The 12,369-nt window shown below is 38.4% G+C and overlaps 1 long non-coding RNA gene across 1 annotated transcript in view; it reads left to right on the plus strand.

Annotated features, from left to right (window-relative positions):
* Positions 1 to 2,667: 2,667 nt before the first annotated feature.
* Positions 2,668 to 12,369, plus strand: part of LOC135727339 (uncharacterized) — a 76,888-nt gene continuing 67,186 nt past the window's right edge. The window contains exons 1-3 of the long non-coding RNA XR_012335304.1: positions 2,668 to 2,753; positions 8,393 to 8,531; positions 8,832 to 8,990. This is a non-coding gene — a long non-coding RNA (uncharacterized lncRNA). The remainder of the gene's footprint in view (positions 2,754 to 8,392; positions 8,532 to 8,831; positions 8,991 to 12,369) is intronic.

The following is a 12,369-nucleotide window of genomic DNA, read 5'->3' on the forward strand; positions in this document are numbered from 1 at the left end:
TAAGCTGTGAAAATATTTATAGCCTCTCACTGACTATCTTCTCATTAGCGAGCACTTTTCTCCACGCGCTGCCAGTTGCCAAAAAAGCAGAGAGTGAAATTTATTTTGAATATTCAAAAGGAGATAATCAGCTTTTGTGCCAGCAGTGTGTGGCTCTGTTAAGCATGTACATGGCAGGGCGGCTAAGAGTGCGCTTTCCATCAGCGTTACCTGAGATGTTGTTTCTCATTTGAATTTGGTCCGTGTGGTTCAGTGAGACTAATCGCAATGATGGACGGTTTTAATGTACTTGATCGTGCATATGCACCTATGTCATAGGTCATATATTTGATCCCTAAATATGCACAAACGCTGTATTATGTTGTAGGATTGCTGATAAATGTATGCCGGTGTATAAAGAAAAATTTACATACATTTTTTGTGATTTTATTGTAAGGCCATGTTAAAAGTAAAAAAAAAAACATGCTAAAGTTCTTATATTTTATTATGGTTGCCACAAAATGGTTGCCACAAATTAACCATTGTTTTGCTAAAAATTGCCATTGTAATCAATACACTAAAAAACATACTACCGAAACCATGGTTCATTTTTGTATGGGTTAATGTGTCGCTGTCATATCTGAACTTGCAAGAGTACATTCAAAGACTTTTGTTGCCGATATGCCCTTGCTGTCAAATAGACAACCCAAAAAAAGATCATAGTAGATTCTGCTGATGGATAGTAGTGACCAGACCAAAGTCAAGCCACAGGCAGAGCGCTATTTGTTTACCACCATTTATTTTCTGGTTGTTTCGGAGGGGGGAGTTACGGCTGCTCATGTATCAGGTGTTGGACGTTCAGCATCGCTAGGGGACGATGCTCTGGAGGGAGACATTGACAGTGGACATTGATAGACACAGATATAGGCTTGGAGGGACAAGGCTTTAATAAACGCTGGACCTTGACCTTCCCTTTCCAACAAAAGAAAATGCTGTTTCCACGTTTGTGCCCTGACAGTACTGATGCCATGGGGTTGTACTAGAATTGCAGACTTGCTCAAAGTGTTATGAAGTTATGGCCTTATCTGACATAATATCTTATGCTGTGCTATGAAATGCTACTTAAAAAACAATATGTTTGAAAAGTTATTAAAATTACAATAAAAAAGAGGAGCCATGTCTAAGAGGCTGTTTACACTTGGCATTAACATGCGTTTTCGTCGATCGGATCACAAGTGGACGACCTTAATGCCAGGTGTAAACGGTGTTCAAAACGTTTTGAGCTCGTCCACTTTCGACCACTTTCAACCACATCCAGATGTAGGCCAAACCACTTTCGATCGGATCTTTGGAGTTGCGGAGCGCAAATGTGGTTGAATGTGTTTGAACAGCCACACGCGACCGCCTTCTCTCCGCCCATTTATCTAATCTGAGGTATTAAACAGAAGTTTTACAGCTTTTTTTTAATTCTGGCGTGAACGTACGGTGAACAGCGCCATTTTTATCCATTCATTGATAAAACTACTGTGGGTGTTCTCCGTAGTTTTGTTTTGAAAGCGTGTGAAAGTTGCGCGATCCTATTTCATCAATTGCGCTGAAAATTCAGAGAAAGCTCCAACATATAAACATACAAAACACTGTGCGGCATGTATACTTGCTAAACAAGCAGCGGACTCCGACATAATATTAGTTTGCGTCCATATAAACTCATAATTACTCCTGCTCGCGTTTGAATGACTGCAGAGAGACTCGCCCACCGTCTCACGGACCGTCCCCTCACAGTATTCAGAACAGAAGCGGCCGAAAGTGGACAAAAGAGACGGATTAAATACCAGGTGTAAACGTAATGTGTCTCTCTCGTCCACTTGTGATCCGATCGATGAAAACACATCTTAATACCAAGTGTAAACAGCCTCATAGTCCTTTTAGGAAAGTCTTGCCACTAGGTGTCCATGTTTGCAACGCCCCCTGGCAGTTATTTCAGTCATGCAAGACTAAAATCCTATCGATTTGAATGGGAAAAGGCACAATTAAACAACATATTTCTGACAAACAATTAAACTTTAACCGTACCATATTGCCATTGCTGCCAACAGGCTTTAAATCATACTAAAAAACACCCCTTAGCCGTGGCAAAAAAGCAAAGTCTCTGGTGGCTTACTGCTTAAAACTCTTTGGGTGTATGTCCAAGGATTACTCACGGACAACCACTAATATTGAAACTTCTTTCAGATGAAAGGGTGGTTCTATCTAAAGCTATTTTAAACAAAAAAAAACAGGCAGAGTGTACCAGTTGCGGGTTGGCGTCGGGCCACGAAGTCGTTCGCCGTTCCCTTGAAGCACCTTTGAAACCGAATTTGAAAATGGCATCTGGCTACCCTCAGCGTGTTCCAGTTCTCCTGCTGATCTCCGGAGAGGAGGAGGCGGATCTGCTGACTCCACACTCATGGGTCGACCAACAAAGGCTGCTCTGAGACTGCGCTCCCTGGATCCTGTAGTGACGAGCTTGGCAGGCCACAGACATAATGAGCTCCAGACCGGGGAGAGCGCAGCATTATCACCCTGGAATTTAGTAGTCGGGTCGGGCGGGGAGGGATTGAGCCCGGTCTGACCCAACTCTTCTGTGGGAGGCCTGGGCATGTCACGCACTACCAGTGTGGCTCAGAGATTTTAGAACTTGCTTCACGGCTGAACCCAAAATCTTTCCTGCTGACATGTGTGGAGGACGAATCCCAGGAGTACACTTTCGATTTATTTGAAACATGAACTGCATGGTTTGATTATTTATTATCTTGAGAAAGTTCTTATTGCTTCTGAACATTTAATGCATGCAAAACTCATTACGCATTGAGAAAAAGTGTTTTGTTGAATGTGCCATGTGGAATGCATGCTTGCACATGCGTGTATGTAATTCTGGGTTTGCATTTTTTTTATTTACATAATTTACATTTACAATACCTTAACCTCCTAATAAGACCTGAGTTACCTTTTTTTTTTTTTTTTAGATTTCTTCCAGATATTTTGGGGTTAGGAAGAACCAATAAATATGAAGAGTTTGGTTCCAAAATGCAATAAATCCATTTTGACTAATTTCGGTAAAACTTGTTTTCTATACCAAGAAAGTGACAAGATGAAAACCACTATTTTCTGTTACAAACTTTCACATAGCATCTTTAGGTTATAAAAACATAAAATTCAAATCCATAATTTGATTTTCAAAGATTTATTATAACAACTACTTATTTTTCAACAAAATGCAATAAATCCATGACAAGTTTTTTTTCAAAATGCCATAAATCTGTTGAATCAGTATATGAATGTGCATTCATCTTTGCCATGTTATATTAATTTAGTTGACTAGTGGTATACACTGATTAAAAAATAAGCATTAATGGCATTAACCAAAACACTTACATTTTAAGTACACTGTCATTGCTGCGGTTATACTTGGGACGTCGTCGCTTAAAATTTTTCACAGCTATCAGCTGTAAAATGTTTTGGTCCTTCTCGATTTTTGTTGGCTTCGTGTAAAATAATGGAAAGTTTTTCATAAGATCCCCTGGGGTCAATTTGTTAGCATGAGAGAAGCTTGATGCTGTCAGGAGAACCGGCATTTTATGTCTCCCGAGTGCCTCTCACTTAAATTATTAGATGTTGAAGGCTTACATTTCTTTCCCGTCACAGAAAACCACCACAGGTTTATCAATGCCATTAAAGTATTATTTTGTTTATGTTTGTTTGTTGATCACGAAGATCAAGATGAGGAAACCTAAGGTTGTTTTCACATATACACTGTTTAGGTCGGCCCAAATGACGTGTCGCTCCGAGTACGGTGCGTTTGGGTCAGTGTGAACACAACAGCCGCACTCGGGTGCGCACTAAACGGCCGCTCAGAGACCGCTCTAAACAGGTGGTCTCGGAGCGGCTGTTGCCGAACTCTGGGGCGACCCACCTGTGGTGTGAACACTGCTGGACCTCGGACCGAACCAAATACAGGAAGTTCTCCACATGTTTGAGCCACTGGGCTTTCGTTGTGACGTGAGCCGGGTGTTATATTGTGGGTTTACAACAAACAAGCCAAGGTCCGTTGCATAGAGATTCGCGGTCTCCTTTACGTTTGAGCTGATGATTTTATAAATGCATAGCTGTCCTCCACACACAAATAGTGACATTACGGGCGTTTTAGCAAACGGCTCCGTGAGAAAGGCTTTAATAGAACAGCTACCCAATTTCGCATTAAAGCAAAGAAACTTCGCAAAGACGTGCATCGTTTATCTCCACATCTTGATAGCTGCGCTCTCCCTGTCAGGCTGGTTGTCGTGGAAACGTGGGGGTGGTCATGAGACGGTAAGAGCTGTCATAGACCAATGACAGCGCTGACCGTTGTCACATGGTGTACGGTGCGGCATGTCGAGTAAAGTAAAAAATATATATATGTGAACACGGACCGCACTAACTGAAAAATTATACAATGTATTTTGGTGCGCTCCGAGGCCGCACCACGGTGCGCACCAACATATGTGAAAACAACCTTAGATTCTGTGTATTCAACGCGCCGCCATTGTTTGTTTACAATGCGTGTAATGGTGCGCTGTGATTTGTGGAGCAGATTTATTGCATTCTGCAGAAAAGGAGGAGTGGGGTTTATTGCGTTTTGGGAAAAAAGGGAGAAAAGATGACAGAAAGACACTCCGGATATTGGATTTTGTATAAAATTAAGAATTTACTTTTAAATACTGACCTGATATAGTACTGATTTTGGCAGTAACAATTTTTTTTTAAATGCCGTTTAGCGCGTTTTGGAACCAAACTCTTCATATAATACTCAAATATTTTCTTTGTACATGAAGCAGTATAATTATCCATGTTTGTGTTCAACAGGTTCCAGTTACACAGAATTAAGTATAATGGTGCAAACAACTAAAAATTGTGATTAGGAGGTATTGTTTCCTTCTTTGTATGCAAACCTTGTGCATGCTAAAGACCGCTGGAAAACAAGCCAATCTCAACATAACACCAACTGTGACATTACAGTCGCAATGTACGCCCCAACAATAAATTACACATTAAATTAATTTCATTGTTGTTTCAATTCTAAAAACAAAGCTGTGACTGCTTGGATAGTGCTATATGCTAGTTAATGCTATATGCTAGCGTTTAGGCTGCCAAGTTTTACTATTGATGTTACAGTTACATATGGCAGGTCCAAAACAAAAACTTTCCACTCAGAAACTTCTATTAACAATCTTTGAATAATTATTTGTTCTTCAAATTCTGTATCATCGTCTGATACAGGCTCAAACATAAGGTCTGTTTGGTCACACACAGAGCTACCCAAATGAGCTGCTTTGGGAAATGACCTATCAGAGCAGAGCTCAACAATATTATTCATCATGACCCTTTCAATTAAGGTAATAATAGACCATTTCATTTTGGGGACAAATCCTAGGGTTGTAAATGGACATGTACAACGTTTCTGGATCTTTTTTTGAACTTAAAGGGAAACAGCATCGTTTTTTTGCACTTTTAATCTTTGTACAGCACGTCATGAATATGTTAGCATTTATCCTAGCCCCATTCATTCCTATGGCTCCAAACAGGGTTGAATTTAGAAGCCACCAAACACTTCCATGTTTTCCCTATTTAAAGACTGTTACATGAGTAGTTACAGGAGTAAGTATGGTGGCACAAAATAAAACTTTTGTTTGGAGCCATAGGAATGAATAGGGCTAGGCTAAATGCTAACAAATTCACAAAAGCGCTGTACAAAGATTGAAAGTGCAAAAAAACGATGCTGTTTTCCTTTAAGTTCAAAAAAAGTTCCAGAAACGTTGTACATGTCCATTTACAATCCTAGGATTTGTCCCCAAAATGAAATGGTCTATTATTACCTTATTTGAAAGGGTCATGATGAATAATATTGTTGAGCTCTGCTCTGATAGGTCGTTTCCCAAAGCAGCTCATTTGGGTAGCTCTGTGTGTAACCAAACAGACCTTATGTTTGAGCCTGTAACCGACGCATTGAAAAAAGATAGGATATGTATTATTTTGTCAAAGTTTATGTAAGAACATAGTAAAATATTGAAAAACTGTTGTGTTTCCTTTAATAAAGCCACATACCTTAGATCACAGAAGAGAAAGAACAATATAACATATTGTATCAATGCATTCTTTGGCACTTTTAATGTATCTTCTAAATACAAGAAATTAAACATATTGGACAGATTTGTGACCCTGTCTATGAAATCCAGGCTAAAGTCTCAATCTAATTGTGAGATTATGAGAATCGGTTTTATTTCACTTATTTATTTCACATTGATTTCAATCTGTGATGTGACATTACTCTCTAAGGTTGTATTTTCAAAGAATTTTCTTTACATTATGAAGAATGATTTAATGCACAAAACAGTAAATCACAAAAAAAGACTTTAGCAGGGGTTGTACAGACTGGGTCATATTTAATTTATAAACAATCTGATAAATATGATATTGTTTTTTTAAACAATAGTTCTAAAAACAACACAGTTAATATAGAGTGACTTTCATTTCAGGCTTTGGCCAGAATTTGGAGTTTGTATACGTTTGCTCTGCCAACAAAAATACCTCCATAAAAAGCCCAAAAAGTATCAACAATTGTGTATTATTGAGTGATGCCTGTCTGGAATGCCACAAACTCAAATAAGCAGATCGATATAAACAATGAAACATCCCAGTGCTTTCACTACTACATACCATCACTTATGAAAAACAGCTTGTCCGATCAAATTAGAGGACTGAAACTCAGCACGATCTTCCAACTGTTCCGGTAGCTCAACTGGTAGAGTATTACAATAGCAACAAAAAAGGTCATGGGTTCGATCCCAAGGGAACACACATACTGATAAAAAATGTACCTTGTGCATCTGCCAAATGCGTTAATGTAAACTAGCCATACATAGAATTGTTGAAATGGCCCTGGAAGTAGCAAATATAATAGCATGGTTGTTTTATAATTAGCATAATTTAGCAAGGTAAACATGTCAGTGTTTGTGTAAAGAGAATCAGGTGTACGTACGGTGTATGGCGGAGGCAAACCTCTACTTCCTCTATTGCCGTCGCCACATTTGATGCTTTTTCGCTTAATCAAGAATCAGTTAAAAAGTGAATGGATCAATTAAGCAATTTATATGGCTAATCTTTGGCAGTCCCAGCGTTCTGATCTAGCCAACAAAGTGATTGCAAACATTGTTAATGCATCCAAAAAAACTAAAGGGGTTGTACTGCCGCTCCTCCCGAATGATTTAGAATAATTTTTGTCTAATTCTGGAAATGGAAACAGGCCTTTTCTCCAGCTAGCGCTGGCAATCCGCATGAAAGCACTCCGCCACCAACTTTCTTCCAATATTTCCTCATTTGAATCAGCTAAATGGCTATTAGCTGTGCCCCATGCCAATGTTCTTACCATAATCACAATAAAGGTGGTTGCTTGGATGAGCTGGATTGTGACAGCTGTTTGTGGAAAGCATTTGTGTCTGGGTGTATTTGTGTGCAATGTGCATTTGCGATGTATTTGATATATATCCGACTGATGTCACGAAAAGTTGTGTTATAGTCATGCAAAATTTTATTAATAATATGTGTCCATGGCATGAAATTAAGCTTTTTTTGTGACACTCCCACAAATTTCTATAAATAGTTTATCGTGTCCGTGGCACGACTTTCTTTTTCATGTCATTTTATGTATTGTTTTCTCATAGTTTTTTCCTAATTTCGTACCATTGTCGCTTGGGGTTGGGGTTAGAATCACTTTCTGTTACATTTTTAGAAATCCTATCCCAAACCCCAACTCTAACCCCAACTCCAGGCGAGAATAGTTTTAAAAGCGGAAGAAAAACATGTAGAAACCAATACATAAATGTACATCTTAACCCAAACCCCAAATCTAACCCCAATTCCAAGCGACAATGATTTAAAAAGAGGAAAAAAATTAGAAAACAATACATAAACTGACACGAAAAAGAAAGTTGTGCCACGGACACAAGAAAGTATTTATAGAAATGTGTGTGAGTGTCACAAAAAAAAAGCTGAATTTCTGCCATGGACATGAAAAATTAATTAAATTTTGCGTGACTTTAACAAGACTTTCCGTGAGATTATGTTGATTATTTATTTATTTATATTAATTGTTAAAGCAAATATAATCTTTTTTTTTTTCATTTCAGGCAAAGCATGTACTGCATTTAACTGCTCTCGTTGTCTCAATAAGTGGCACTATAATCTGCCATTTACAGAGTTTAATACTTTTTTAATACTCATTTAAATCAATGGCATGTAACCACTGCCCTATACTCCTCTGAGCCTCCAGGAATTAGTGGGCTTATGATGTGGTTCTATTGAGACTGATGAAGGTAGTATACACTTCCTCTCTCTTTAGTTTCCAGCCTAACACGGTGCAGGGCCACAGGCCCAGTGCGTCTCTCCAAGGACCGGCCCGCTCAAGAGGAGCTGAAGTGTGGCCGGGGTCCAGAGCCGCCCTCCTGCCAGAAGACATTTAACAAGCTGGCAGTAAAAAAGTAAGAGGCCTGTTGAGCATGTGGGCAAACATAAAAAAGCAGTGGATTTAAAAGTTAATTTTTCCAGACACTATTATAGCTCCTTCGTATTAAAACCTCGTGCCAGGCAAAGGTTCCTTCGCTTTTGTGATCGGGTATGCATGTGTGTTATTTGCTCGTGTGTGCGCAGGGCTCTTTATGAGACGCAGAGCCACTCTGCTCGGTGGTTAATTATGGTTTCTTGTTTGCCCAGTCATTTTGTCACTTCCTTGCCATTTCAAAGTGATAACGGCCATAAATGCCTTTCCAAACTCTTTACAGCAGCGGAGACCTCAGCATGGAAATATGGCCCATGTTTAAGATAAGGAGGAAAATGTCTAAATGAACACATGGCGCTTTGTGATGAGGACTTCCTGTGTACCAAAAATGTACAAGCAGAAGGGAATTCAAGGCACTCTTTCCAAAATCCCAACATTATTGGTAAGCACTTTTGATACGTTGGTGTCCGAGGTAAATAGTGGTATGTGCAAAGGTAGCTTGTGTTGGTTACAAAAGCAGAACCTTTCTTTGTCAGTGTCGCGGAGGTTGTTTGGAAGTTAGTCATAATGTAGTTGAACAAGCTACATAAAAAAAAATAGTTTTACATCTATATTTATGCCTTTGGTAGACACTTTTATCCAAACGACTTTATTTTTATAAACAGTTTTTATCAGTATGTGTTTCCTAGGCTTCAAACCAACAATCTTTGCAGTGATTTACCAATTTAGCTACGGAAAAACCTGCTGTTTTGGTTTCTAATTTTAATTTATATTAAATGTTATAAATGTAAATTATTTAAAAATGTATCTTCCAAATTAAATTATTTCTTTCTACATTCACAAATGTACTTATTAGCCATAAAAACAATCAATTACGGGGAAAGCATTGAACACCACCATTTTTCAATATTTTACTATGTTCTTACCTCCACTTAGACAAATTAATATATACCTATCTTTTTCAATGCATGCTTTTTTATCTTTGTACAGTGACTCAAAAACAGGGATGAATTTATAAGCCACCAAACACTTCTATGTTTTCCCTATTTAAAGACTGTTACATGAGTAGTTACACGAGTAAGTATGGTGGCACAAAATAAAACTTTTGTTTGGAGCTATAGGAATGAATGGGGCTAGGCTAAATCCTAACACATTCACGAAACGCTGTACAAAGATTAAAAGTGCACACATTGAAAAAAAGATAGGTATGTATTAAATAATCTAAGTTGAGGTAAGCACATAGTAAAATATTGAAAAACTGTGGTGTTTTCCTTTAAAGTTAAATTTGCAATAAACACAACTTTTAAGGGGGTAAAGAGGACATATCCCAGCATTACAAAAACTTCAGAAAACTGAATAGCATACTGTGCCTCTCTGTATCTCTCTTTTTCTGTAAAGGCCTAATCTACATGACCCTTCTCATTTGTCGGCCCGCAGAATAACCTGCTGCCTCTAAGGCTACAATTAAAGTACTCTAATTAAACTCATAATGTCCACAGCTAATATCATTATCAGTCCGCATAGATAAGACCCCTTTAGGAGATTTCTTGAGTTAATATTTTATGCTTTGCGATTAGCCAGGCCATAAGGGTGTTAAAAGAGTTTGAATATGACCCAGTGATCATGAACTGGAATACGCCTACAGGAGATGAGGCATAGCTCAAATTCAGGGGACAACAGGATGAGTAATAGACCAAAATCTATATAAAAAAATTGCCATCAGAAATCCATAACAGGTAGTGCTGAACACACTTTGCACAGTGCAGGTTCAAAACTTCTAGAGTATTCAGCAGACAATTGTGATCTAGCGTAATGTACTGGTACTCTAGGGCTGGGCGGTATGACGTTATATTCCGTTACCGCGGAATAAAATGTCAGACGTAACAGATTTTTCTATTCCGTCTATTCCGCGGAATGCAAATAAGTGGGCGTGGCTAACTCTTCCCTCCAGCATGTTAGACTGAGTGTGACGGAGAAACATGTAAAATAGTTTGCTTATAAAAAATGAACGAGTTATTTGTGTAATTTTTATAATAAGTGCCAGTGAATCCACCGCGGGTCACGCAGCGAGACTCTTGTCTTGCTCGCTCTCGCGCTCTCTCTCTCCTCATGCAGCAGCCGGCCGGTCTCCAGTGGCGGAACTAGAATTTTTTTAATGGGGTGGCCAGGGGGTGGCCAAAGCTACTTTAGGGGGTCCATAGTCCATAAAAGAAAATGACTGTAACCATGTATCAAGAAAGCATAAATGAATCTTTTGATCGCATTAGATGTAAACATAATAAGGGTGAAATTTAAATCTTTCTACTGTATTTATTAAATCTGATTTACTGTCTGTTAAAGGGATTCACCCAAAAATGAAAATTCTGTCATCATTTACTCACCCTTATGTTGTTCTAAACCTGTATTTTATTTTAATAAACACAAAAGAAGATACTTTGATAAATGAAGGTAAGCATACAATTAATGGTATATTCATTGAATTCCATTATGTTGTTTTTATTCCTACTATGGGAGTCAATGGTTACAGCTGTGTGCATACCATCATTTATAAAAATATCTTCTTTTGTGTTCATCAGAAAAAAATTAATTCGTACAGGTTTAGAACAACATAAGGATGTAAAAATGATGACAGAATTTTCATTTTGTGAACTATCCCTTTAATGAAGCAAAAGATCAGGAAATCTAAACTCCATGATAAACCTTAAACTTACTTTAAATAGCAGAGCTCAATACAAAGGATTTTTCGATTAATCTTTATTTACGAAGATACAGAAGATGCAAAAGTTTTCGTTTTTCTTTTGATATTTAATTCACTTTAATGACAGAGAGACTTCAACAGGTTAGGCTAAGACCGAATGCAATAAAATATTATTTGTTTAAGACGTACAGTAACCAAATGTTTAGTATGAAAATCACCAAGACAGCTATTTTGACATATGAGCATTTGTCCGTTTAAGCCAAAAAGATGCGAATATTAAGTCGTTAAAGCTCTGGCTGTGCACGCGCACTATAGGATATGCGCGTCGCGCTTTCAAGTTCAATGTGCAATCCAGTCGAATTAACAATCATACAGTAGCCTATAAAGATCCCGTCAAGAATGAAAACATGGTGCTGGGTTTTGTTGTTAAAAGAATTGGCAATCTTAGACTTTATTCAGTCCACAAGAAAATTACCACACTTCCAGCATATACGGTGAAATCATGTAGTATTAGCAATCTACGACTTCACTTACATCATTTTAAAGAGATTCCAAGCATTATGAAGACATGACATTTATCTTCTGATGGTATGAAACGTATTTGTTAAGTTACAGTAATTTTTCTGACGCGTTTTTGAAAAGACATCACTGATGGATAGATAACAGAACGCGCATTATGTATATTTTCTTAATTTTGTGAAAAGCACAACATTAACTTTTTATAGACACACAAAAAATGACACTTTAACGTTTTAAATTATGTATAAATCATATCTGTATGTCCAATCAGCAGAGTAATCCAAGTCTCTTTGCGCAGTGATTGAAAAATAAAGAGTTTGCGCCGCGACCGCAGGGAGGGTTATTCATAATGTTTGTTTTTAACAATGTGCTGCGCTGCCGCACGTCGAAAATAAACATAGCGATTAACTGAAAGTAGCGCATTAAATTTGGGGTGGCACACGGGGTGGCCAGTGACATGTCAAGGGTGTCCAGTGCCACCCTGGACACCCCTCTGGCTCCGCCACTGCCGGTCTCTCGCATGCAGAGGTCTCTCTCTAGGCAAGCACAAGGAGCTGCGACGCCAAATAAAGCGTTCTTCTCGCACATAATGCTAATTGTTGTA

Source organism: Paramisgurnus dabryanus, chromosome 17 (genome assembly GCF_030506205.2).
Source record: "Paramisgurnus dabryanus chromosome 17, PD_genome_1.1, whole genome shotgun sequence".
Taxonomy (NCBI): domain Eukaryota; kingdom Metazoa; phylum Chordata; class Actinopteri; order Cypriniformes; family Cobitidae; genus Paramisgurnus; species Paramisgurnus dabryanus.